The sequence below is a fragment of the Ailuropoda melanoleuca genome, chromosome 18 (genome assembly GCF_002007445.2).
Source record: "Ailuropoda melanoleuca isolate Jingjing chromosome 18, ASM200744v2, whole genome shotgun sequence".
Taxonomy (NCBI): Eukaryota; Metazoa; Chordata; class Mammalia; order Carnivora; family Ursidae; genus Ailuropoda; species Ailuropoda melanoleuca.
This window is the reverse complement of record NC_048235.1, coordinates 15,746,174-15,773,795: the sequence shown is the minus strand read 5'-3', so window position 1 is coordinate 15,773,795 and position 27,622 is coordinate 15,746,174. Positions and strand designations below refer to the sequence as shown.

At 40.4% G+C, this 27,622-nt stretch overlaps 1 pseudogene; it reads left to right on the top strand.

Moving 5' to 3' along the window:
* Positions 1–5,058: 5,058 nt before the first annotated feature.
* Positions 5,059–26,423, top strand: LOC100471938 (annotated as a pseudogene).
* The last annotated feature ends 1,199 nt before the right edge of the window (positions 26,424–27,622 follow it).

Below are 27,622 nucleotides of genomic sequence, written 5' to 3'. Positions count from 1 at the left end.
TGTTGAATCAGCATGTGATATGTTTTTGTCATTGATAACATACAACTGGGCACTCTCACTCTGCTGGCCAGGACAGCCGAATGGCAGGTGCCGAGTGCAGGTGGTGCTGGAGCGGCGGCCATCGCACAGAGGTTGTGGAGCTCCTGGAAGTGTTTACGGTTGAAGAAATGATGCCTCGTATCCTACATTTGAAAGGAGCACAAAGTAAGGACTTATTTCTTAAAAACAAGAAGACAAAAGGCTATTGGCTGGTGACAGTTCTTCATAATAGATAAATTAATTCAAACGAACTTGCCAAGCAGTTAGGTGTTGGGAGAGAAAATCTTCAGTTTGCTGATGGAACATCCATGCTAGAAAAACTAAAAGCTGGCCAAGGCTGTGCACACCCTTGGCACTCTTCTGTGATGATGGCAATGCAGAATTTGTTCTAGATTCTGCTGTTTTGGAAGGTGGACATGAGAAGGTGTACTTTCATCCAATGACCAACACTACAACCATGGGATTGAGCCTGAAGACTTTCTCACATTTGTGAAGAAGACAAAACATGATCCTATTATACTAAATTTTGGTAAAAACAACTAATTGGCTGATGTTTAGAATACATTTATTTCTGAAAGCTGTTTTTCTTATTTGTAATTTCTAAAAAGCATTAAAAGTGATGAGAATATTTTTTAAAAAAGATAGAATTGAAAGTTTGCCAGGAAGTGACTGCCATTACAAAGAAAAAACAAAAGCCCTATGTGGAGAAGGTTTTTGGATCTTTATCTTTACCATTTTGTGTCTGGAATTCAGATGTGATACTGGGAGTATAGAAGCCATTTTGTGACCGTGAGGATTGAGAACAGCATGATAGAAGGAATCCAGGTCCTTGATAGCATTCATGAGAAGCTGTCTCTGTCCTGAATTAACTCCAGACTTCTTTTTTTTTTAAAAAGATTTTAATTTATTTATTTGACAGAGACAGTCAGCGAGAGAGGGAACACAAGCAGGGGGAGTGGGAGAGGAAGAAGCAGTCTTCTAGCAGAGGAGCCTGATGTGGGGCTCGATCCCAGAACGCCAGGATCACGCCCTGAGCCAAAGGCAGACGCTCAATGACTGCGCCACCCAGGCGCCCCATAACTCCAGACTGACTTCTAAATGAGAACTCTAAATCCCTTACTTGTCTAATCCATAAGATATTAAGTCAGTCATATTATTTGACTAAGCACTGTTGCAGTGACTTTGCTGTAGTGGAACTTTTCAGTACATAAAAGCATAACTATTTTATAAAATGGCCTAAATAGACTAAGTGTTTATTCTGAGCCCTTTAAATATGTTGCCTTATTTATTTATCATGGTGATTGTATGAGGCATGCATTGATATCTTCTTTATAAAGAACAAGGTTGAGAGTGGTTACTGATCACACAGTAGATGTCCCTGTGACAGCAATGATCATGTTTTGTCCATCTGTCACACCACGTAATAAGCCACATGGAATGCAGATGTTTTAATTAATGCACTGTTCTAAAGTTTAATATAGTCACCATCTCAGGGTCCTGGATCGAGCCCCACATCGGGCTCCCTGCTCAACGGGGAGACTGCTTCTCCCTCTCCCACTCCCTGCCATTCCCCCTGATCATGCTCAATCTTTCTCTGCGTCAAATAAATAAAATCTTCAAAAAATAAAATTTACTGTAGTTGACCAACAACCTTATTTTCTTCTCCAGAAATGAAATACTAAAACCATAGTAAAAACACAGAACCTGGACAATGTATGTGTCACCTAGACAGAGAACAAGTTTAAGCTGTGCGATTCTGGAACTGTAACTCCATAATTTCATGAAGAGTCCATCATAGAAATGATTGCGTTTTTTGCCCTGGCTCTTGAGCTTGGCTGCACATTGTGCTGGTCGTTATGCCAGGTATAGAGGCCTGAAGCAAACAAAAATGTACATTCCACAGCTTTTCAGCATTTTGAGACCAGCTCCACTTAACTCAAATAGCTTCTAGACTTGCTTACCTCTTACAATAACATCATTTAAGTTTAGATTTCAAATGGCATAAATCCCTGAATCTTTCAGGTAATTTATGGCTTCTGATCCTTTATTCTCTAGGGATTATTTTCTTCATTGTTCCCTCGGAAAACAAAGGCAAGCAGGAAATATGATATAGGATGCTCCTGGATGAAAGGATTACATATCAATGACAATTCAAACAATGTAATTGAATGCTCACATCACTTAAATTGCCACTAATTAGAACAGCTTTTTAAAAAGGTAATTATAAATCTAGTTTTATCTGCCTACCTCAGAAAAGAGGCATTTTAAAGTCAACTGTAGATGTACTTCAAGGTAAAAAAAAAAAATTCTCTCATTAACACTAGCTAATTGAGACAAAATATTTTCTGATTTGAACTTCTTGCATATTTTCTATAGTAAAGTGGAGAAACTTTATCATGGCTTTATGGATAACAGATTCAGATTCTTTATCCAATGTTCAGTGTTCTGGATGAGTTATAGTAGAAATTCCCCAAATTTGTATTTTACATGAAAACTTCTGGAAAACTTAGACTATGAACTGAATCTAATACCAGTCAGATTAATTGATGGTGAGCTTGTTGTTAATGTGCTATGAGAATCTCCACTGAGAGCCCTTCTGGAAGAACTTTACCACCCTCACTGGGTTTTCGTATTTTCCCCATCATACAATTTCATTTGGCTGAACACATAACTATGTTTTATGGAGGCTCCAGTGCAATTGTTTTAGAGGTAATTCCTGCAAAGAAAAGAATCCTGTCACCAAGAACCCGCATCACTATAGCAGTCCATTCTTCTGTGTTAGGGAGATGTGAGCTGTAAGACCTCCATGAGTTAATAGCTCAGTGGAGAGACAATATTTGCAAACAAGAAAAAAGAAAAAATAGTAAAATAGGAAACTGGCTATATCCACAAGTTAAACTGAAGACACAAATGAGAAGTAAAGCCAGATATCAGTGGGGGGAAAAGTCATTGCAGTCACAAATCCTGGGACTGGACGTGCTGCCCTCTGAGCTTATTCACCCATGCATTCAGTACTCACTGGGTGACTCCTGTGTGCTAAGCAGAGTGTTAGACTCTTAAGAACAGACTGGAACCTCGAGAAGTTTGCAATGTAGTCGAGATCAGAGGAGAAGCGATGTAGATGAGTAGCCATGCTGCAGTGTGAGCAAGGCCACTCCAGAGAAATGTCCAGCTTCCATGTGCTAGGTGGGGGGGCACTTCAAATGCCTTGGCAATATGGTGAAGAAAGTGTTGAGAATAAAAGTAATTTATTAATTAAATATTGCCTTTGGATAAATGCCTGGAAGTAGAACTGCTGGATCATACGGTAGTTCTATTTTTAATTTTTTGAAGAAACACCAACTCTTTTCCGTAATGGCTGCACCAATTTACATTTGTACCAACAATGCAGGAGGGCTCCCTTTGCTCCACATCCTCGCCATTTGTTATTCCTTGTCTTTTGATGGCAGCCATTCTAACGAAGGTACGGTGATATCTCATTGTGGTTCTGATTTATATTTCCCTGATGATAAGGGATAGAGCACATTTATATGTTTTCTTTGGAAAAATACATATTCAAGTATTCTGCCCATTTTTAATCAGATTTTTTGTTTGTTTTGCTATTGAGTTGTATAAGGACATCCAAATAGGATCGCAGAGATATCTGCACTTCCATTGCAACATTATTATGATAACCAAGATATGGACACCTACGTGTCCACTGATGGATGAATGGATAAACAAGATATGGTATGCATACACAATAGAATGCTGGTCAGCCATGAGACCTAAGTGTCCACTGATGGATGAATGGATAAACAAGATATGGTATGCATACACAATAGAATGCTGGTCAGCCATGAGAAAGGAGATCCTGCCATTTGAGAAAACATGGATGAACTCTGAGGACATTATGCTAAGTGAAATGTCAGAAAGAAAGACTAATACTGTACAATATCACTTAAAAAAAACAGGGAGTAGGGGCGCCCGGGTGGCACAGCGGTTAAGCGTCTGCCTTCGGCTCAGGGCGTGATCCCGGCGTTATGGGATCGAGCCCCGCATCAGGCTTCTCCGCTAGGAGCCTGCTTCTTCCTCTCCCCACTCCCCCTGCTTGTGTTCCCTCTCTCGCTGGCTGTCTCTATCTCTGTCGAATAAATAAATAAAATTTTTAGAAAATGGAGTAGTATAGTGGTTGGCAGGGGCTAGGGACTGGGGGAAATGGGAAATGCTGGTCAAAAAGTATAAACTTCCAGTTATAAGATGAAGATGTTCTGGGGACCTCATGTCCAGCATGGTGATCACAGTTAATGATATTATATTATATACTTGAAAGTTGCTAAGAGAATACGTCTTAAATGTTCTCACTACAGAGAGAACAGTGTGGTTATGTGATGTGGTACAGGTGTTAGCTAGGACGACGGTGGTAGTTTTGTAAAATATCAAATGAACATATTATACATCTTAAACTCACCCAATGATTTGTGTCAGTTATATCTCAATAAAGCTGGAAAAACATTCATTGAGCATCTACTCTAGGGATTCTTACATAGTTTTTTAAAAATTTTATTTATTTATTTTAGAGAGAGGAAGAGAACATGAGTGGGGGGAAGGAAAGAAGGAGAGGAGGAGAGAGAATCTCAAACAGACTCTGCACTGACCACGCATCCTGACATGGGGCTTGATCGCACGACCCTGAGATCCTGACCTGAGCTGAAATCAGGAGTTGAACACTTAACTGACTGAGCCATCCATGTGTCCCAATTCTTACTTGGTTTTAGAAATATGTGCTACATGTTTGAATAAAATTAAGTGCTTCAGGAGTTAAGGGAAAAAAAGGAAAATTTACTATGCCTCTGGAAAAGAGGATTTCAAAAGAAGACTTCATAAGGGAGAAAACTACTGAGTTGAGTGCATTTTTTGATAAAAAAATTACAGTAGACCATTGGAATAAGAAGCACAGCAACATAAAAGGGCGTCCGTATGAGGAACAGAGGAATTCCACCATGCCAAGACCAAAGGAGGCAGGAGTGAAGGACGAGAATGGGAGAGGAAGCGGATGAGACCGGAAAATTAGATTGGGGTCAGGTAACAGACATTGTGGCCAGATTATGAGAGCACTAAGTCAGCCTCCAAGAGCTTGATATGAAAGCCGTGAAAATGAATGATGTCTTCAAGGAAGAAAGTACACATTAAAAGTACAAGCGCTAAGAGTAGAGAAAGACTAATCCACTTCCTTGCATAAACTTACTTAGGAAGGCCAGGAAGAATTGCCCACATTAAGTGCTAATTTTACTAGTCTTCACCTATGACACGAACATTATTGATGCACTATTAGCGGGCCCCAGCTTTAGTGGTTTTCCCAGCAGCGGGGATGAATTTGCACGAAATGTCAAGATTGCCTTGTTATCACCTTTTCAAAAAGGCTGGGAGTTATTAACATTTGTAGGCCAGGGTTTAGATTCAGACAAAATTCGGAAGTAGGCAAATTGTTTTTTAGTTCCTACCAACTTTGCAGATGGAGAGGGGTGGAGAGAGAGAAAAGGTAAGAGAGGGAGAGAGGGAGGGAGGGGGAGAGATGGATGTTGAGAAAGGGTACAAAACAACATTCCTTTGGATTACAAATCTGTATATATTTCAAGGAGAATGGAACTTATTTCTAATTGAAGTAATTATAACTCAGCAAAATTTGATTTGTCAAGAAATAACGGAACACTAATTCCGTACAACTTTGTTTCTAAACCTCCTTAAATCTCTTTCGTTTGCAGTAAGAATTCATGATTTGCCAGGTCAGAATCTTGAGAGACTGGAGTTTTGTTCCTGGCAGTGGAATGGCAAACTACGTTCTACCACTTCTAATTGTAAGAGAGAGAGGATTCTTGTCAGATCATTCTGAATATAAAGCAGTTATGCAGGAACGGTGATTTCTGAGAATACAAATGTGCAACTGTGAGCCAATTTCATTCTTCTGAGATGTGCGTCAGAGGGAAACACAGAACATGGAAAAAGTTTGCTAAAATAACAATGAGCAAAACCCTGTAAAACAGCTACTTTGATTCTTTTAGACTGGCTGGCTGCCTGGAAGGTGACCTTGGGCAATTTCGGAAGCAAAGAAGCAGAGATTTGAGCCAAAAGTTGATGAAGGGTATGTGAAGAGAGAGGGCAAGCAGTTGCGGATTTCTCAGGAGCAATTGTGAACACTCCTCGGGGACCAGGAATTGGTTGCGTGATATTCATATGTCATTTCGATACGCAGGAGTGGGACAGTTGTTCATCATAATATATGTGACATCTCAGTTTAATTTTTATTTTCCGCTGATGATGTTATTTGCACCCACATTAATGAATGTTGACAATCTATTAGTTCTAAGAATGAAAATAAAAATATTTTGGCCTTATTCGTCCTTAAATGAATTTATTAAAAAGCTCTTGATATTCCCTAGATATTCGTGTTGGGGACAACTGATTTTAATTTGTCTTTTTCAAGTCTTCTCAGAACATTCATTAAGAAAGGCAAGACTGCAAGAATTCGTACATCAAGGATTTTATGCATGACAAGTTTCTTGAAAAACACTTAAGGACTGCATGATTCTTGACAACATTTACCACCAGATGATTGCAATTTGCTTACTTTAAAAAAAAGCATGTGCATTTGATTCAAGTTTAAAACAATGTTGAAATCTCCAACTTGCCAAGACATAAAGTCAGAAATGTCATCTGTAGGAAAAAGAAAAAAATCACTTTAAAATGCAATGTTTATCATTTCAGGGGAAAAACAATCATATTCAATTTAATATAAATAAAAATAACTATGCTGTGTAGATAGTGCTGATTATTTCCATTATCCGGTCAATAGTAGAAAGAGAATCATGATGAGAAATGGATTTGCAGTTTTCAGCAAATATATAGTTCTATTGCATGTTAGCAGATGAACTTTAAATGAGAGGTGGTGTTGCTTACTGGGAAGTTTTTAAAAATAGATTCATTATAAATAATGCTGTGGCCTGCAGGCCCCACACCGCGCCCAGTGCCTCTTCCCATCACACCGCTGGGACCCACTGCAAATTCTCCCATTCTGCTAAAGCGTGGGACAGCTCTGGATTTCCTATGCTCACTTGCCTACTTCCAGTCTGTTATGGGGTGAATTGTGTCCCCCCCCCAATGTGCTGAAGTTCTAACCCCATACCTGTGAATGCAACTTTATTTGGAAGTCAAGTATTAAAGGCTGATTAAGTTAAGATGAGGTCATCAGGATGAGCCCTGACTACATATGATTTTGTCCTTATAGAGAGGGGGAATTCAGCCATAGAAATGCAAGCGGGCACACAGGGTGAATGGTAGCCCCAAGGAGCTGTGAGCAGCCAGGAGAAGGGCCTGAACAGATTCTCCCCCCAGCACCTTCAGCGGGAGTATCCTGATTTCAACTTCTAGCCTCCAGAACGATGACAGTAAATTTCCGTCGTTAAAGCCACTCAGTTTACGGTGTTCCGTGACGGCAGCCCTAGCAAACCAACCAAGTACCCCGTTCATTCTACTCCACGGCACCTACTGTTTTTAAAACTCCACGTGATTTTACCATTTCCTCAGTGATGACCGGGCTGCGTGACCTCCTGCACCAAGAGCGCGTCGGACACGCAGTAGGTGCTTCTAATTATTTGTTGAAAAAAATGATAAATGACCAAATTAATTACCTACCAAGTTAAGAAAAATAACCTCATTCAAAACACTAAGAAAATACACCATCTGTCTTCAACCTGCTTTTCCAGTCTTTTCCACGTCTCGTACGATACAACCCAACTTGGCTCTCAGCTGCGCTTTCAAAACATTGAGTTTATGCACTTTGCCGGAATATTCTCATGCTCTATGTACCAGGCTCTGTGCTGTTTGTTTTGCACTGACTTTCTTTTATCCCCTGCTAGCCTCTTCTTCACATTTTACCTGGTCACAGGCTACATATTTAAGGCCTGTTACCCCACCTGCTCCGTGGGCCCCATTATGATTCCCCAATTCAATGTTTCATCTGCTCTCTCTGGATCCTCCGGCACTTTGGTGACTAGTTTCAGGCCGTTTATAATCTTCTTGAGATGTGGCTATCTGGAACTAGGTGTCGATCTACAAGTAAATGATAAATGATTTGAGGGCTGGGACCGTGTGGCATCAGATAAGCACGTCACATAGTAGGAGCGGAAGTAACACACACAGCAGATGCTCGGTCCATACTTTGAATTAAATTATTATAAAGTAATGAAACATATTTAAATGTGATACCAGGACGTTTTTGCCAAATTTTGCAGGAACAAGAGAAAAGTGGCAACAGAAACAGAAGTTGCATGAGGGCAGCCCCTCGAGACCAGAGGGGGCAAGAAGAGGGATTCTCCCCGGAAGACTCCAGGAAGCAGCCCTGCGCCCACCTTGATGCGAGTCCCGTAAAACTCATTTCAGAAATATGGCCTCCAGAACCGTTGTGGTATTCATGTGTGTTGTTTTAAGCCACTTGTTTTGTGGCAATTCGTTAACAACAGCGAGAGGAAATGAATACAGAACTGAAAGTATTACTACTGGATACACCTGAGAAATGCTATGGAGAAAAGGGCATTGTAACCAAATATACTGGCCGTCGTGGCATATCCCTCCTGGAGATTCAAAATTCAAGTCAGCGTATTGGGCTCTGAGGAGACAAAGTAAAGAATCTGTTTAAGCCAGCACTTAGCAAAAGTATTTGGTCATATAACCACCCCTCCCACACACACGTACCGACCACACAACCCCTATTAGCGGCCCAAAGAACGCATTTGGGGAATGCTAATGCAAGCAAACAAGATCATCAGGCACGTGTCCCCACTGCTCCCCACTGCAGTACCACAGAGGTGTTTCCTCAGGATACACTCAGTCATCACCAGCCGACATAGAAACTTCGAGTTCCCCAAGTTAAGCTTATCTAGAGTCACGCCGTGTTCATTGTGAAGATACCCACCAAAAGGGAATAGAGAACACGAGATGTTCTAAATAATAAAGGTATTTTTAACATTCAAAACATCAGTGCTTTCGATCTTTAGGAATTTTAAAATGGTCAGATTTTAAATTGTCCCATTGTAGGGACAGCATCAAGAACTCCTTCGAGTTAGCCACTTACTTAAGGATCTGCGTAGGTAGTCATGAAGTGATTTCTTCCACAGGTCCTTCTGATTTCCTGGAACCGAGTGGGAGCAGACAAATGGAGGTTGAGAGCGCCCTGTGCCGCTAGCGAGGGAAGCTGAATGCTCTAGACGTACTGTCAGCCTCAGCAGGTATTTTGGCCACTTGGGGTAAGTTCTCCCATTTTTTTCCCTTAAAGCTGAATTTTCTGATTCTAAATCATCAAAAATCACACCATGAAAGCAGAATACTCTGGATCATCCTGTGAGGTTGTTGTCCTGTTTTCCTTAAAGCTTCATAGTGGGAGATGTGTTATCTAAAATCCATGGTTTTCATACTGTATGAGTGCTGACTAACTCATTTACTTTATTCAACCCAGATGTATTGATTGCCTAATATCTGCAAGTTTCGAGGGCTACCGCCGTGAGGGAAAACAAAAACAAAAACGAGATGCAAAAACCCCTATCCTTGCCTTCATGAATCTTACAGTGTAGGGGGTGGACAGGCAGACAGTAGTCTCAAAATTAAATAAATCTACTGGGCAAGCCGCAGAATAGACTGTTACTGGTAACTGAATTACAACAGCTTTCATTCAAGTACATAGTTGGGGCGCCTGGGGGGTCAGTCGCTTAAGCATCTGCCTTCAGCTCAGGTGGTGATCCCTGGGTCCTGGGATCGAGTCCGGTGGCAGGCTCCCTGCTCAGCGGGGAGTCTGCTTCTCCCTCTGCCCCTCCCCCTGCTCCTGCTCTCTCTTACTATCTCTCTCTCAAATAAATAAATAAAATCTTTAAAAAAAAAGTCAGGTCATACTCAGAATCAAAGACAAGCAGCTTTCTTTCAGAGAAAGTTTATTAGTACACATAATGTTGCTTATTTCAAAACAAGGGAACTCCTCAGAGCTTATGTCATAAAATGGATCAGGTCTGCTCACGCTTTTTCAGAACTTAAGTTTTAAAAGAATCACTCATGAACATAACAAAGCATACACTTCCGGGTAATCACCAAAAAGCAAAATGCAGAACATTGATCCCCATCACCTGGGAATCAAGGTAATAGCTAGGGTGCAAAATTTAAGGAGTCACCAGAAAACTCAGTACTCAAGATAAATTACTATAAGAGGATTAACTTTTTTAAAAGATATTTTTAAATTTATTCATTTGACAGAGAGGGGTGGGTGCAGGCAGAGGGAGAGGCAGACTGCCCGCTGAGCAGGGAGCCTGATGCGTGGACTCGATGATCGTGACCTGAGCTGAAGGCAGACGTTCAGCCGACTGAGCCACCCAGGCGCCCCCGTAAGAGGATTGATTTTGATAAAAAATCAAAATGAGTACAAAAATACAGGATGAACAAAATACAAAAACTTGAAATAAAGCTGGAATCACTATCACAGATACCTGACTTAGCACAGCACTGGTCATTACCCTTCTTCAGCTAACCTCAGTGTGGCTGTTGCCGGTGTGTCCATCCGGATTCAGCCCCCCCCAACCCTTCTCCAAAGGGTTTGTACCTCAGGAAGCTGATCTTTAGCGCCTCGCATCAGTGTTCTCTCTTGCTCTCCGCCTTCTGATTAGGATCAGCCAGTGGAAATTTAGCGCAGACTAGCAGAGGACAAAGAAGTAATGAGATAGGGGTATTTATTCCTTGGTTCCTTTTCTACTGGGTGGTGGGCTGGGCTAGGCTCAGCTCAGCTTCCCCCCTGCAGCTTACAGCCCCCTAGCCCTGCTCCTTTGAGCCAGGGAGTGCTGATGGCTTTATCTTTTTGTGAGGATGCTTCTCCATCTCTCCTGGGTCCCTGTAGCCCCATCTGCAGCTCCGTAAATAGATTCTTTATTAAACTCTCCAAGAATATCCTGTTTGAATAGGCTAAATATTCCCTGCTGGGACCCGACAGCCTGGTACCAAGCCAGGTCGTCTGCATGCCATGCCAAAACACAGACCATGACTAAGCAGTACCTTAATTTACATTCCATGATTAAGAACTTAGTATGATGGGACCTTGCTCCCAAAGCAATGTCTCCTTATGATCCCTCAAGTACTGGCCTCGCTACTTTGCCCTCCCAGTCCAAATCTGGCAACTTGTTTGTTTCATAAATGTTGAGCAATTTTCTGAGTTCTTAACACTGGATAAAATAGTTGCATGATTAATGCAGTTGAGAAAGTTTTGCAAATACATGTTGAACTTGGATGATATGAAATGTCCATTTCATCATTCAGACATTCAATCAAAATTTCCCCTGATTTCTAGGCCAACTGCACAAAAACTGGTTGGTTGTTTTGTTGCTTGTTTGTTCGTTTTTCACCTGACAGGTAATTAGATCTCTGATGTAATTCCGGAACGGGCCCTCAGCTGAAACAAACACAAAGGAACGATTTGGATGACTGCGTCATTTCTCATCTCGCAAACCATGTGCTTTTCACGTTAATACCAACAAGACGGTATTCAAAACAGCCGTGTAGACAAGGCTGTAGGTAAAATATTTATCTAATACCATAATTCTTTCTCATGAGGATCATAAAATTTTGGTAACTTAATTTTTTCATTGTCAGGTATGTGGCAGTAATTCAGACAATATTATACTAAATTTTCTTGTTTCCCAAATTTTAGTGAATGTTTCTAAGCTTTAATTTTTAAGTATGCATTTATAATTGCCATCTTTTATCATAAAGAAATAGGCTATTTTATTTTGTAATATAATATAAATGAAATATAAAAGGGAGTAATAGAAGGCGGGTATTTATATAAAGTATTAATTTTCATTACAGTGTAAGGACACTGCTATACGAATGGAGATTAGTAGAAAATCTATAATGTTCTGATTGTAAAATAGATGATAGTCTGCTTATTCCTATCCAACCACGTTTCCCTTTCCTTCTCATGTAATACAGGTCATAAGGTATTTGTGTTTACGTGGGGGCATGGGGGGGCGCACAACGTATTGAAATCTTTCTTATATTCTTCAGCTCTTTAAACTACTGGATGTCGTTTCAGAGATTCATGAAAGACACGAATGTTGACGTTAACTTCTGTGTATTTTACAAATATCCTCTAAAAAATCAAATGTTCTGGGTCTTCGAATTTGATCAAAATTTTATTTACTCACATTATTTATTATTGCTAGAATTTTGCAAGGTTATAATATAAACCTGAGTACTGAGCCTTCAGAAGTATTCAAACAACTCAAATTCCACAAATTCTTCTCCAAATAAGTCAGAGGGCACAGGGAAAAATGGAACAAATCAGATTTTTCCTATTGAGATAGATCAGTCAGGATGTAATGAAACCAAGCTAGTTCTGGCAGCCACGAAAGCATTGTACTAAAGGCAAACTGTGTGTGTGTGTGTGTGTGTGTGTGTGTTCCTGAGCTGCTCATTTGAAGAAGCAAAGGAGTTTAATTAAATGTGGATTGAGACTCCCAGCCACCAAATCAGCCCTGTTCGACGATAGATGTAAGTAGCTTCATAGCTCAGAACTACACACTTAATCCAACCACGGTTTCCAGCTGCCAAAGATTAAATAAATAAGTAAATAAATAAATCCCTGCACTTAGCGTTTACCTGACACCTTGCATTTTTAAGGATTGAAGTGGCAAGTCAGACGAAAGAAAACATGGCTAAGTACGTCATGGTCGAGAGGGCGCCACGTCGTTGGGCGCCCCCCTCCAGCGCCTCCCTGGGAGATCTCACCCAACACCACACGCACATGCCCGCACCCAGCGGCATCCGTGTAATAGAGTCTCTCGGGGCTATCCCTTCACTGCCCACACATTTTAAATGTAAATTAGAACACCCACTGGAATGGATTGAAAAGAAAATTCTTACGATCAATTTCACAGGCCAGAGGAGAGCAAACTAATAATATGGATATTCAAACAATAGAGCACATAAAATAGCAAGCAGATCAGGCAATCTGCCCCAAAATTACATATCGTGGGTGACCCAAATCCATTTGCATGTGCCGCTGTGCTACTGTGGTAGGGTTTTGTTTTTTCCTCTGGTGGTTTTAGGGCTCTGGTAAAATTCGACCTGCACGGTTTATGAAAGGCTTCTCCTGGGTGCCTTACACTGACACACTGCATTGGCAGAACAGGTGTAATGGTAATCACCTCAAGGTCATGCACTTATCGCCATCATTACCAAACTCTGGGGATCAGAGGCCCCGGGCACCATGGCCGGAGTTCCCAGTGTGCCTCTGCAGGGAACGCAAGATGTGTCATGAGAATGGCCAAGGTACAAATACCTCATTTCGTTTCGGTTTGGTTTTTTATACCCTCTGATCATTTTTTTTTTTAATTCTCCTCCGTCATTCCCAGGAACATCCATTTTTAGAATTCGGTATAAGGCAGAGAGTTTAGTGATTCTGTGCATACACTTTGGAGTTACATGCATCTGGGTTTGAATCCTGATGGTGCCATTGGCCTGTCTCCTATTTGAGCAAGTGACGTAACACCAGTAAGCCTTTCTCGACTGTACGTGAAAATGGAGCCTAACGCATGGGGCTGTTGCAAGGATTAAACAGCGTCCTACTGATAGATAGCCTAGCAAACTTCCTAGTGCTACAGAGGGAAGCTGTTTCATAAGTAGCTGCAAGTGTGTTTTTCTGCCTGCCTCTCTCCTTTTCGTCCAATCAGTCCAACGTACTATTCATTTTTCTGTCCTGCTTTTCCATCTGCATCTCGCCATCCACGGCACAAAGGTGCACCAAAACTCCACATCTCCTCCGTCCTCCTTTCCAATATCAGCTCCCGTCAGTGCCGCCCACCTGCCATCCAGACCCGCCGAACTTCTCCTGGTCTATGCCACGAGGGCCTCGTCTGGATCCTTGCCTTGCATGTGCTCTCTCCTCACTGCGTGAACAAACCTCGGTTCACTTCTTAGGACTACACTCGAGTGTCACCTCCTCATCTCCACACTTGGTTCCTTCTTTCTCTGTATCCCCATTGATCCCAACAGCCCTGATCCCCTTGTATTGTAATTAATTGTCTATGTGTTTGTGTCTTTCTCCAGATAACACTGACCAGAGATTAACCATGAGCATCTCTGAATTTTCATTCATGTCATTTTCCTGCTCATGTCCTAATATGCTGACAGTCATAACACAGGAGTTCGATAGTTTTGTTGAGTGACACAGAAGCGGGCAACAGGCATCTCATTCAATGAAACTCAAAGTTGTACAGCGCAGTGACTGTCGTTAATAATACTGTATTGTGTTTCTGAGAGTTACCAAGAGTAGATCTTAAAAATTCTCATCACAAGAAGAATTTCCAACACGTGTAATGATGGATATTAACTAGACTTACCGTGATGATTGTTTTGTAATATATACATATATCGATCATTGTGGTGTACACCTGAAACTAATATAACATTACATGTCAATTATATCTCAATAAAAAATAAAAGCCTTGTTTGCCACCCCACCGGGTCCACCATATATTCACACACCATGCATGAATAAGGCAGTCCTTGTCCTCTAGAGAGGACTTCTCTCTGGAGGACATGTTCATATTCATCTCCTTTAAGGAGAGATGAATATATAAACAGCTAATTGCCATATAATATGCAGTAGAAGGGGCCATGGGCAGTCAGGGGAGGAGCACTTATTTAAATATGAAAAAGTTAAAAAAAGCCATTCTGAGTTGAAACCTGTGCTTCTAAAGAACATCTCTAAAGCATTATCAACACTGTTTATTGTTATCATTTATTTTCAGATTTTATAAGGACAGCAAATTCAAAACTTGTGACCCATGTGAACATGTATGAAGTTAATATTCTGGTTAACATAAGCAACTATATGTAGAGATTATTAGTCCTGTGCAATAATTTCAAATTATTCATATTAACATATTCTTAGCACTAAAATTAAATTAACCATAATTGCATCTTTGATGATTCAGAAGACGCATTAGAATCCAGCAGTGACTCAAGGTCAGTGTGAAATTAGCTCCTACTGCATGAAGCAGATGGTTATTTGAACACTGTTTGAAATATCTGTAAGTAAGGATTTGCTGAAACATTTAGAATCTTGCCACTCAATATGTAGGACTACAGAGTTGATACTCAAAAGGCCGCTGGCTGTCGTAAATAACATAATAACATACTATTACTCTCTCTCGTCGTTCCTCTTCTCCAAATCTAAGAATACAACTCTGGGGCGCCTGGGTGGCTCAGTCGGTTAAGTGTCCAACTCTTGGTTTCCACTCAGGTCGTGATCTTGCGGTCATGAGATGGAGCCCCATGTGGGGCTCTGCGCCGAGCTAAGCATGGAGCCTGATTGGGACTCTTTCTCTCCTCTCTCTCTGCCCCTCCGTCCCTGTTCATGCGCTCACCTCGCTCACTCTCTCTCTCAAAAATGAATAGATAAATAATTTTTTAAAAAGAATACAACCCTACAGGACTAGATGTGTAGACATGAGGAATTTATGCAAAATTAAAGAGATGGCCATTTTATTAAGGTTCATCAAATTCTTTTAAAATTTTATTTAATTGGCACAGAAGCAGTAACTGAAAGATTTCCAAGTGAGCACTGGGGTGGTGAGTCAGCTGGAATAAACATCCATTAAGAACTGCACTTAGGTCCTTTTTAATGTGAGTCTTGATGGGTTAGTAATTCCGTGAGAACTCTTTCATATTGAAATGCCATTCATTTTCAGAAAAGACAATTCCTAATCACTCTTCTTTGCACTTTTTCTGCCTACTTAATCCAGTCAACAAATTTAAACAAATTATTGTATCTTGGGACTTATACTTTGTCCTAAAAATTTTGGAACGGATTATACAGAAATTCTTAGGCTAGAACCCCATTACCCATATCTGTAAGAGTATTTAGAGCCATGAAATATAAAAATGAAAAACAGCAGTAACGATAGTGTTTATAGTTTTTGATGTATGGATTATGGATCATACATATTTTAGCACACGAATTTGTCAAAGGTATTATGGATAGATTATTCGCTGAAATGAGAGTGAGGTATATGAAAAATAAACTAAGGAAATTACAGATCGCTGTATAAAGCTAACCAAATATCCGACTGGCTGCTTCTCACCTGCGTTGCACGTGGCTGGCGTTGCTGTCTTCCTGCTGGAATGCGGCCAGCCTCACGAGCTGGTCAGGGATAGGGATCATGCGTATGATTACACAGCACATGAGAACACCGAGTATCCCACAAAACAGGCTGATTTCACTGCATTAGTGTCATCCCTTCCCAGAACCACATCAGCCCCCGCGGAGCATGAGCGCATACAAGCCGAGGGCACCAGCGCTGCCGCTTTGTGTTTGCGGCTCCGGGAGCACCGGGGCACCTGCGGGCGTCTGCAGGCACCTGCGGCTCCCCGATCGCAGCTGAAGCTCCCCAAAACAGATGTGGATGGGAAGAAGTTTTAATTCTGAGTGCATACAAAAGGACTCTTCTAAAAACATTAATTGTACAACACGGGGTAGCCGGGCGAAAATAGCAGCGCTCCTTTTATTCTCTCATTCTCATAAAAATGAAGACACAATACACGGCGCCAAGCTTGAATTCCCCCTTTCTATCTTAGTCTGCTTCATAAGAGGAAAGACGGAGGAAAGGAGCTCCCCTTCTATTGTGTTTATGTTTTGTGTTGCTTTTATAAGATAAAAAAAAATTCAAATTTCATAAAAATTCTTTGTATAGGCAATGTAGTCCTATGGTTTAAAAATCAAAATGACATATAAATAATACTATGGAAAATAACCAGGATTTTGAGTTTCTTTTGTATCCTTCAATGTTCCTTTATATATACAGATGTGTTATTTCTTCAGTTTCTTAGTAAAAGGTTGCACACTACAAAGATTGTATTACACTTTTTTTTTGCTTACAATGTATCCTGAAAATTTCTTCCATAGCAATATAAAAAATTATTTAAAAAATCTTTTTTTACAGGAGCACAGTGTGGAAGTGCCACCTCTTATGCATTAATTACTTTTTAAGTTTAGGAAAATGCAAGCTATAAATTTTATCCCCTTCTTTAAAAATGCAAGCTTTTAAATGAGATAATATTTTAGGCCAAAGGCGAAAAAGAGTTTAAACCCAGTGCTCTAAGATCTTCAATGACTGTTACAGCCACAAATCAAGGGCTGATAGTTTCGTGTTCATATTGCAAAATATTATTGGTTCTGGACAGACAGGGTAATTCCACAGTATATAGAACAAGGTAAAAACACACTACATAAAAAACAGTTTATGCATCAGTATAATAGCTGCTATCTCTAAATACAAAGATCATTCAAAAAAACTGGCCACAAAAGCAGTTATTTAAAGATTTATTGAGATTATACTTTGCCTAATAATACCGTATTATTTTCAATGACTTGGTATGTATGTTAATAGTTGTTTTTTCCTTTTAAGTAAATAAACGTCTTCCCCTCTATTCCCCATCTATTGTAAAAATAGGACAGAGCTGAGGGTGTTGGGGAATTGCAAATGAGTTTAGTCTACTGTAGCAACGAATACTTGTTCTCAATATTTTTAAAGCTATACCGTGTTATTTTCATGACATTCTTTTGGATTATCTTAATCACTAGTTCTCTCTGCTGAGTAAGTAAATTAAAACCAATGATATCCACATAATTCTCACAGAGACTTGATGATATCCATCATAAATAGAGAAATGCAAATAAGAAAAGAAACTTCTGGAATCTCTGTCATTTTACAGACAATTCAACCAAGTGCAGAGAAGTTAAGCAAATTGACCCTGATTGTACAGCTGACCAGAATTTGATTTCGAGAAAGTTGATTCCCACTGGTCCTCTTGGTCCTAAGAGACACTGCTTTATCAATAAATACCCACGTGTGTATGCAATGTGTTACGGACAGAAAGAGGTAAGAAAAGAATAGGATCTCTTTTTGTAAGGATATGAAAGTGCCAAACTGAGCAGAAGGTTAACTTTAATGCAAAATCACTTTTACATTTTCAAGGCATTTTAAAAGTGAGTTATCAAATTCCTGGCAATTGTTATATGCGCAGTGTAGTGTTTGACTCATTCCTAGGGCGAGGCCAAGTCCTATGTGTTTTCTGGGTGGTTTCAGAGCAGGTAGAGCCATAGAAGGAGCTAGGCAGCCTCTCAGGCATTTTTGGCCTTTGGGTCTGGTAACTGAAAAGCTACTTAGTTACCGTCTCAGACAATCATTTCTGGAAGAAGAAGGCATGAGGGATTCAGACAGGTGAAGTTAATTAATAATTATTGAGCACCTACTATATGCTATGGACTATTCTATATTCTGAGAGTATAGTGGTCCTATCTGCCTTGGGGGAAGGATATACTTTTACTAGAAAGTGGTAGGTGCCATAAAAAAGGATGATAGAGAGTGGATGGGATTGTAATTTGAAGCAGGTGGTCAGAGAAGGTGTTGGGGTTGAACCGTGTCCCCTCCCAAATGCATACGTTAAAGTCCTGACCCCCAGCACCCCACAGTGTGACTTTATTTGGATATAGAGTTCTTACGGAGGTAATCAAGTTAAAATGAAGTTGTTAGGTTGGGCCCCAATCTAATATGATTTATAGAAAAGGGGAAATGTGGACACAGAGATACACACAGGGAAGATGATGTGAAGATAGAGGGAAATGCCCTGTGAACATGAAGATGGGCGTCTCTAAGCCAAGGAGAGGGCCTGGAACATCATCTTCCCTTACAGCCCTCAGAAGGAGCCAATCCCACTGTTAGCTTGATTTAGGACCTCCAGCCTCCAGAACAGCAAGAGGACCAATGCCTGCTGTTTGAGCCGTACGTTCTGTGATACTTTGCTACGGCAGCGCTGGCAAACTAATTCAGAAAGTCTCACTGGGAAGGCAGCGCGTGAGTGAAGACTTGAAAGTGATGAGAAAGTTGGCTCTGAAGCTATTTGTGGAAACACCGTTCCAGGCAGAGAGCAAAGAACAGGCCTGAAGCTCGACGCTCTGTAGTGTGTTGGCGGAACAGCAGGAGGCTGGTGCGGCTGTCACGGGGGGCCGATAGGCGAGCAGCTGCGGTGGGGCCAGAGAGGGAGGGCTCAGGAGAGGGACAGATGTTTGGTGCCTTGTAAGCCGTCGTCAGGATTTTAGCTTTGACTCCGAGGGACATAGGAAGCTCCTGGAGGGTTTTGAGCAGAGGAGGGTTATATGGCTATTACTTCGCAAGATCATTTTGCTACAGTGTTGAGCCCAAACCCTGTGAGTGCTGGGGCCGGTAGAAGCTGGAAGAGCATGTGGCTCATACCTGAGCGAGAGACGGTGGTGGCTTGCACCCGGTTAGCGAGCTTGAGAAAGGGTTGCATCGCAGACCTCTTTTGAGCGTAGAGCAAACTGGATTGTCTGATGGTCTGGAAGTGGAGCGTGAGAAAAAGAAAGAAGTCAAGACTAACTTGTCATTGGTGACCCTGATCAGAGCAGCAAAGCAAACGGACTGGAGTGAATTTAAGAGAGAATACGAAAAGAAGGATCTGATACAATGAACGCAAACATTTTCAAAGCAATTTCCTGTAAAGAGCAGGGAACGGGAGAACTAGACAAAAGGCGAGGGGGGGGGTAAGAGATATTTTGGGGGAAGACTGAAAGTATGTTTGCACGGTCATGGGAATGATGCAGTAACGGGGGAAATTGCTGGCGTTGGTGCTACAGTAAAGTGCAGGGGGAAGAACTGAGGGAGCAATGACCTTGAACAAAGGAGAAGGGCTGCTGGAGCAGCAGTGTTTGCAGGGAGAGCCGAAATTCGCTAGAGCCGCGGAGCAAACGCACTTTTCTTCCAGCTCCCTTTAGAAAAGTCTCAAGAAAAATAATTTTAAATTGGCCTCACTGGGGCACATGTCCCATCATGGCCAGTTGTGTCCAGGGGGGTAAGGTACTGAAATTGGTAATATTTACTAGCACTTCGTTTCTCTTGAAAGACTTGACCATTAAAACCCTTAAAAAGAGTGAAATTAAAGCAGGCAAAGTAACAGGACACAAAAGAGCTTCTTTTTAAGGAAAATATTTAAAATAATGTAGTCTGTAATACTATAATGAACGTAAACGTACTGTGTGTTTGAAACTGGGAACAATGCATCATTATGTTGCTTGGGAGTCTGGGGACAGGAAAGAGGGAAAGAAGTGAGCCAACATACCAAGAACAGTAAAAACCCTGAATATAAAATTCATAAATCCTGTGTTCCCTGACTTCTTTTTTTATTCTTTTCTCATTGACTCACTGCTGTACTCTCTTACTTTTAAATTGGGAGAGTTCATCACTGTAGACATTCTCTGAAAGGTGCCTCCTTCGAGATTACGGAAGCAGTGGGTTCAGAGGAAGTAGGCCGTTGTAGCTTGTTTCAAATTTGTATCACTTAAGTGAAGCGGAAGGGTGGACAGAATTGCTTGGTGGATATTTCGGGAAAAAAATTGGTTGGTCGGGTTAGGTTATTATCGACCTCCCCAAAGAACTGGGGATCTGATTCCGATGCGTAATTATTCAGCTTCCCAGTTCACTTGAATATACACACACAGTTTTAGTGATGAGCTTCTGGATAAGAGAGGGGCGACTTGGAAGAGATAGAAAATCAAAGTGGATGTTTATTAATGCGATTCACAATTCAAACACCTAGAGTGAAACCAGACCCAGATGGGAAAGAGCAAAGCTAACAAAGGATTCCAGCTCCTTGACCTGGAACGGAAACCTCAGTATTCGTCAGATGCAAGGAGTTACACTCCAAGAATCCCTTGACATATTTTTAAATGCCTATTCAGCAGAAGTCTTAAATTTGAGTATAGCCTTGATTCTCATCGAACTACCTGGTTAACTTGGACCATCTTTGAGCTTTGGTGAATAAATCTCAAAAATCGTAAACTGATGTGAAGCATTAATCACTGTTTATTATGATACTCAACTCTCTGTGGTTTTAACAGTATGATATACGCATTATAGGCTTGTGTATCTATTCTATATATATTCCATATATGTGATATGAGCTGGGGATGATTTATTTTATTTTATTTCGGGTCTGTGTTTTGCTGATAAACTGCAGGGACATAGGCATCATGCTTAGCCTTCCTGTTTCTTCATTCATACCTTTGCCCAGTTGTTTTGAGGGTCACATGCAATTTTATATAGTCTGTGGGCACCCAAGACTATAAAGTATTAATATAGTTATTTTCGTCCGTGTTCATATTCCGCAGCTTTAAATGTTACCACACACGTTGAAGACTCATAATTATTATATCTCCACCTTCCATGTCTCATTTTTAGTTCCAAAACCAGAAGAGGAATGATACCATATACGTTTCTACTATTGTGTATCACTATCCCTATACTTCTAGCACTGGATGCAACAGACGTTGAGCTTATTGGAAAAAAATGTGAGTAAGTAGAAATGAGTCATACCGAGTACTTCTCGGAAACGCGTGCTATGAGAACGGTTGGTTACACTTCTGCAGCGACAGATCACTGGGCTTGAAGGAGCGTGCTCTTATAACATCAGAGACTTTTCTAAGTACATCAGGATGTCTTGTCTAGTGTGAAAGAGACCATCTTTAACTTTGCTCACCATCATGTCTGGCAGAAAAACGTGGAAGGACTCGGTGATCTCATTTTAGGTTCCTTTAAAACTTACAGAAATTGGATCAGTAAACAGCTGCCAAGCTCATGATTGTACATTTAAATAAATAATGAGAGATTTAAAACAAATATAAATACTACTATATATAATTCAAGTATTTTATTCTGATGTAATTTTTAAAGATTTGACAGAGAGCATGAGCAAAGGGAGAGGCAGCGGGAGAAGCAGGCTTCCCGCTGAGCAGGGAATCCGATGTGGGACTCGATCCCAGGACCCCGGGATCATGACCCCAGCCGAAAGCAGACGCTTCACTGACTGAGCCACCCAGGCGCCCTTATTCTGATGTAATTTTAATACAAAACCATGTGTTCATACTTTAATTTCCATTGCATTTTTGTGTACATTTTTTATCATCTTCATTGTTCTATAATTGACACACAATAAAATTAACCATGTGAAATTTGCAATTCCGTGGTTTTTAGTATATTCACAGAGTTGTATAGTCATCACCACAATCTAAGTCTGGAATATTTGTATCAACCCAAGAATAAACCCATATCCATTAACATTGACTCCATAACCCTTCCTCCCTCGTATCCCCCAGCCCTAGGCTAATATACTTTCTGTCTTTATAGATTCACCTATCCTGAACATTTTTTGTAAGTGGAGTCATGGAGCGGGGCCTGCGTGGCTCAGTCAGTTATGAGTCCTATTCTTGGTTTCAGCTCAGGTCATGACCTCAGGGTCCTGGGATTGAGCCCTGCCTTGGGCTCTGTGCTCAGTGCGGAGTCTGCTTGTCCCTCTCCCTCTGTTCCTCCCCCTGCTTTTGCTCTCTCACTTTCTCTCTCTAGATAAATAAATAAAAGCTTTAAAAATTTGGAATCATGGAATATGTGGCCCTTTGTAACAGGCTCCTTTCACTTACCATAGTGTTTTCAAGATCCATCCATATCGTAGCACATATTGGTACCTTATCCCTTTTTATTGTCAATAACATTGCACTATATAGGTACACCACACCTTATCTATCTATTCGTTAAAGGACGTCTGTGATATTTCCATATTTTTCTGTTTTGGATGGTCCTCCTATGAATATTCATGTGCAAGTTTTTGTGTGGACGTATATTTTATGTATCTTGGGTGTGCACCTAGAATGGAAATGCGGGGTCATATGGTAACTACTTAATATTTTGAGGAACTGCCAAAATATTTCCAAAGTGGCTGTGCCGTTTTATATTCTTACCAGCAATGAATGAGGATTCAAACTTCTCCACATCGTTGTCAACACTCATTACTATCTCTTTGATTATAACCATCCTAGTGGGTGCAAATTAGTATCTTGTGTGGTTTTAAGTTGCATTTTCCTAATAATCACTGATGTTAAACATTTCTTTATGTGTTTATTGTCCATCTGTATATCTTCTTTGGAGGAATGTCTACTCAAGTTCTTTGCCCATTTTTAAATTCAGTCTTCTTAGTATTGAGTGGTAAGGGACCTTTATATATTGTAGATGTAAAAGTCCATTATCAGATATGTGATTTTCAAATATTTTCTTTTGTTCTCTGGCTTGTTTTTTAACTTTCTTGTTGGTATCATTTGCAACATGAAGTTTTAAATTTTAATATAGTCTAATTTATCTTTTTCGTTGCTGTTGCTTGTGCTTTCGATATTAGAAACCACTGTCTAAACCAAGGCACAAGGTTCACACCTACGGTTTTCCTCTAAGCCTTTTATACTTTTGCTCTTACATCAAGTCTATACTATATTCTGAGCAGATTCCTGTGAGTCATGTAAGGTAGAAGGTCCAAATTTATTCTTTTGCATGTGGGTATTCAGTTATCTGAAGACTATTGGTTGAAAATTATTCTTTACCCATTGACTGGCCTTCACACCCTTGTCAGAAATCAACCGACTATAAATGCATGGGTTATTTATTAATTCTCAGTGCTATTCATTGATCTATAAATTTATCTTTATGCCAGGATTAATGTGGCTTTATAGTTAACATTTGAATTCGGGACTTGTTCTTGTTTTTAAAGGTTATTTTGGCATCCGACGTCCCTTGCATTTCCATATGGGTTTTTTGAATTAGCTTGTCAGTTTCTACAAGAAGTCTGGTGGCACAGCGGTGATTCGCTGCGGCCCTCCCTCCCAGGGTGGCCACTCTTCCTGCCCCAAGCTGCTCTGCCCCTTGCGCTGCTCTGGGGAAAACATGGTATCCGCCCTCAATATGTGAATAGTGTTAGGTCTCCGCTCAAAGGCAAAAGATTCAACTTTGTGAATTGATCAATAAGAATAGGGAACTTTTTGCAACTTTCTGTAATTCGTCATACCTGGACAATATGTTTGGGGCTCAGGATGTCCTAGAACATTTCTTGGGTGTCCTTGGCCTTTTGTTTGTGAAGTTTTCTCTGCCCAGCATTTCTGGTTTCCAAATATGATTCTTAAAGGTGTAGCTTTTCATTAGTACTTATAATGGGGAGTATATTCAATATGCAACAAATAATTTCACTGGGCTTTGCTGTCAGTTAACAAATGCACTTGTGGAAGCAAATAGCCCTTGGGAGGAATTGGCATCCCTAAAGTAGCAACAGACAAGCCTCAGATGAATACAAACTAACTAACTTCAATACATGCTGATCTTTGCCAGCTTTGCTTCCAGCAAAAATGCTTTCAGTGTGCCCTTCCTTATCTTGACACAGATACGATGGGTATCTGTAAAGAGAATAGAGCTCTACTAATCATGGTTTTTGTTTTCTGTATTTTATGATGTTTTGACAATTTGGGGGGCCCTGTGGACCTGGGGAGGGGTTAGCTAATTCCTACAGACAGCTAACAACTTGCTTGTGCGCAGGCATCTGATATGCAAACCCATCAATTCCTCAGCTATACCTCTGTTTCATTTTCAGACTCCTGAAGTCCAGAACATTATCCCCCTGACCTAAATCACCCCAGATCCAGGTACCGGACAACTAGTGATCACTACTATAATTCGGAGCCTACCAAAATTATTCAAACTATCCATTGCTAAGCTTGCACTGATTCTTTTGATTAATACTTGCAATACTTGCAAAAATGTCACCATCTTCTATCACGTGTAGTAGATAGTTTTCCATCTCTTGAGGTCCAGATTGTACACAACTTGGCATATCGCATAACAGTAATGTTTAAAAGGTCTTTTAAATCACCCCAGATCCAGGTACCGGACAACTAGTGATCACTACTATAATTCGGAGCCTACCAAAATTATTCAAACTATCCATTGCTAAGCTTGCTTACTGATTCTTTTGATTAATACTTGCAATACTTGCAAAAATGTCACCATCTTCTATCACGTGTAGTAGATAGTTTTCCATCTCTTGAGGTCCAGATTGTACACAACTTGGCATATCGCATAACAGTAATGTTTAAAAGGTCTTTTAAATCACCCCAGATCCAGGTACCGGACAACTAGTGATCACTACTATAATTCGGAGCCTACCAAAATTATTCAAACTATCCATTGCTAAGCTTGCTTACTGATTCTTTTGATTAATACTTGCAATACTTGCAAAAATGTCACCATCTTCTATCACGTGTAGTAGATAGTTTTCCATCTCTTGAGGTCCAGATTGTACACAACTTGGCATATCGCATAACAGTAATGTTTAAAAGGTCTTTTAAATCACCCCAGATCCAGGTACCGGACAACTAGTGATCACTACTATAATTCGGAGCCTACCAAAATTATTCAAACTATCCATTGCTAAGCTTGCTTAGCTTGCCTGATTTCCCTTGCCTGTTTCTTCCTTCAAACACCAAAGTAAAGGCTTTGAGCCACACTTCGTCCTTGCTCCCTCTGCCACCTGATTGACCCATGGTGCTTCCCCTGTGGCCCTGTGTGGAGTGGTGTGAGTGTGTCTCCTCTTCTTGGGAACTGTTTAACAACAATATTTTCTTTTTTTTTTTAAGATTTTATTTATTTATTTGAGAGAAAGCAAGAGAGAGAGAGAGAATGAGCAGGAGGGAGGATCAGAGGGAGAGGGAGGAACAGACTCCCCACCGAACAGGGAGCCCAATGTGGGCCTCGATCCAGGACCCTGGTATCTTGACCTGAGCTGAAGGCAGAAGCTTTAAACGACTGAGACACCCAGGTGCCTTCAACGGTATTTTCTATGGCAATTATTCCCTGATCTATCGGCCTCTCTATATCTGGGGGAAAAAATCTCGGGGGCCTGTGATGCAAAGCCCTTTCTACTATACTGTTACATGAAAGAATAATCAATGCAGGCTAAAGAGCACTGCACTTCTCTGGACAGGCTAACCCCACGCCTGCCATGGTGATCAGTCATATGCTGGAATCACGTAAAAAACGTATTCTAGCTTCTCTGATACCACTTGGCAGGGTACAATAGCTACCGAAACATAATCTCAGATTATGGGTAGATTGATTAAGTCCCTTAGCAATGTTTCCCATGAGTTAACACAAATGTATTCAACCAGTCAACCTTTCAGAACTTTGAAACCTGGTAAACAATTACAGTGAAATTTTTACTTAGGTTAACATCATAGGACTGGAGAAGGAAAACTTGTCTCTCTCTAAAAGAATATTGAAAGGCTTACAAAGACCTTTTAAACATTACTGTTATGCGATATGCCAAGTTGTGTACAATCTGGACCTCAAGAGATGGAAAAATATCTACTACACGTGATAGAAGATGGTGACATTTTTGCAAGTATTGCAAGTATTAATCAAAAGAATCAGTAAACAAGCCACCCAGTTACTCTTGAAACTAACATGTATCCTAATTAAACAAAGGTGAAACCATCACCCGGGCCAGTGGTTCATGTTGTTCTTGTATTAAATCTACCTTTTTTTTATTTTAGATGAAAAATAAAATTTCCAATTTTGATATGGATTGCATTGAATGTGTGGATGAATTTGAAGAGTATATTAGTTTCTGATTGCTGCTATAACAAATTACACAAACATAGTGGTTGAATACGGCACAAGTTTATTTTCTTACAGTCCTGGAGGTCAGAAACCCAAAATAAGTGTCATTTAGCTTAAGTCATGATATCCACAGGGCTGGTTCCTTCTGGAAGCAATGAGGGGAGAGTCAATTTCCTTGCCTTTTCAGTGTCTGGTGGCTGCCTCTGTTCCTTGGCTTATGGCCCCTTCCTCAATCGTCAAAGTTCATTACTCCAGTCTGTGCTTCAGCAAATTCATTGTCTTTTAACTCTGACTCTTTTTGTGTCCTTCTTATAAGGACCATATGATTATACCATGTGTATCTGGATAATCCAGTATAATCTCTCCTTGTCAAAATCCTTAATTAAACCACATCTGCAAAAATCTCTTTTGCCACATAAGGGGGCATTCACAGGCTCCAGAGATTAGAATGTGGACGTATTCGGGGCAGGGCGTTACTACCACTCAGAGTATTTCCGTCTTAACAATGTGAAGTCTTGTGACTCACAACCATGGGATGTGTTTTCATTTATTTAGAGCTGCTTTAATTTCGTTCAGCAGTGCTTTGTCATTTTCACTGTATCAGTTTTTCACTTCTTCTGTTAAACTGATACCTGTGTATTTTATTCTCATTGATCTATTATAAACGGAATTGCTTGCTTAACTTCATTTTACAAATGATTAGTATCTGGAAATGCAATTGATTTTTGTATTTTAATATTGTATTCTGCAATCGTATTGACTCATGTATGAGTTCTAATGGCTTTATAGTGGATTACTTAGGATATTCTGTATCCAAGACCATGCCATCTGAAAAGGAGATTATTTTGTTTCTTCTTTTGCAATCTAGATGACTTTTATGTCATTTTCTTGCCTACTTGCCCTGGATGGAACTTTCAGTAAAATATTGAATAGAAATGGTGAGATCAGACATCCTTGTCTCCATTGCATATTTATTATAAATGAAATCTCAAACTAAATTTAGAAAAAAATCA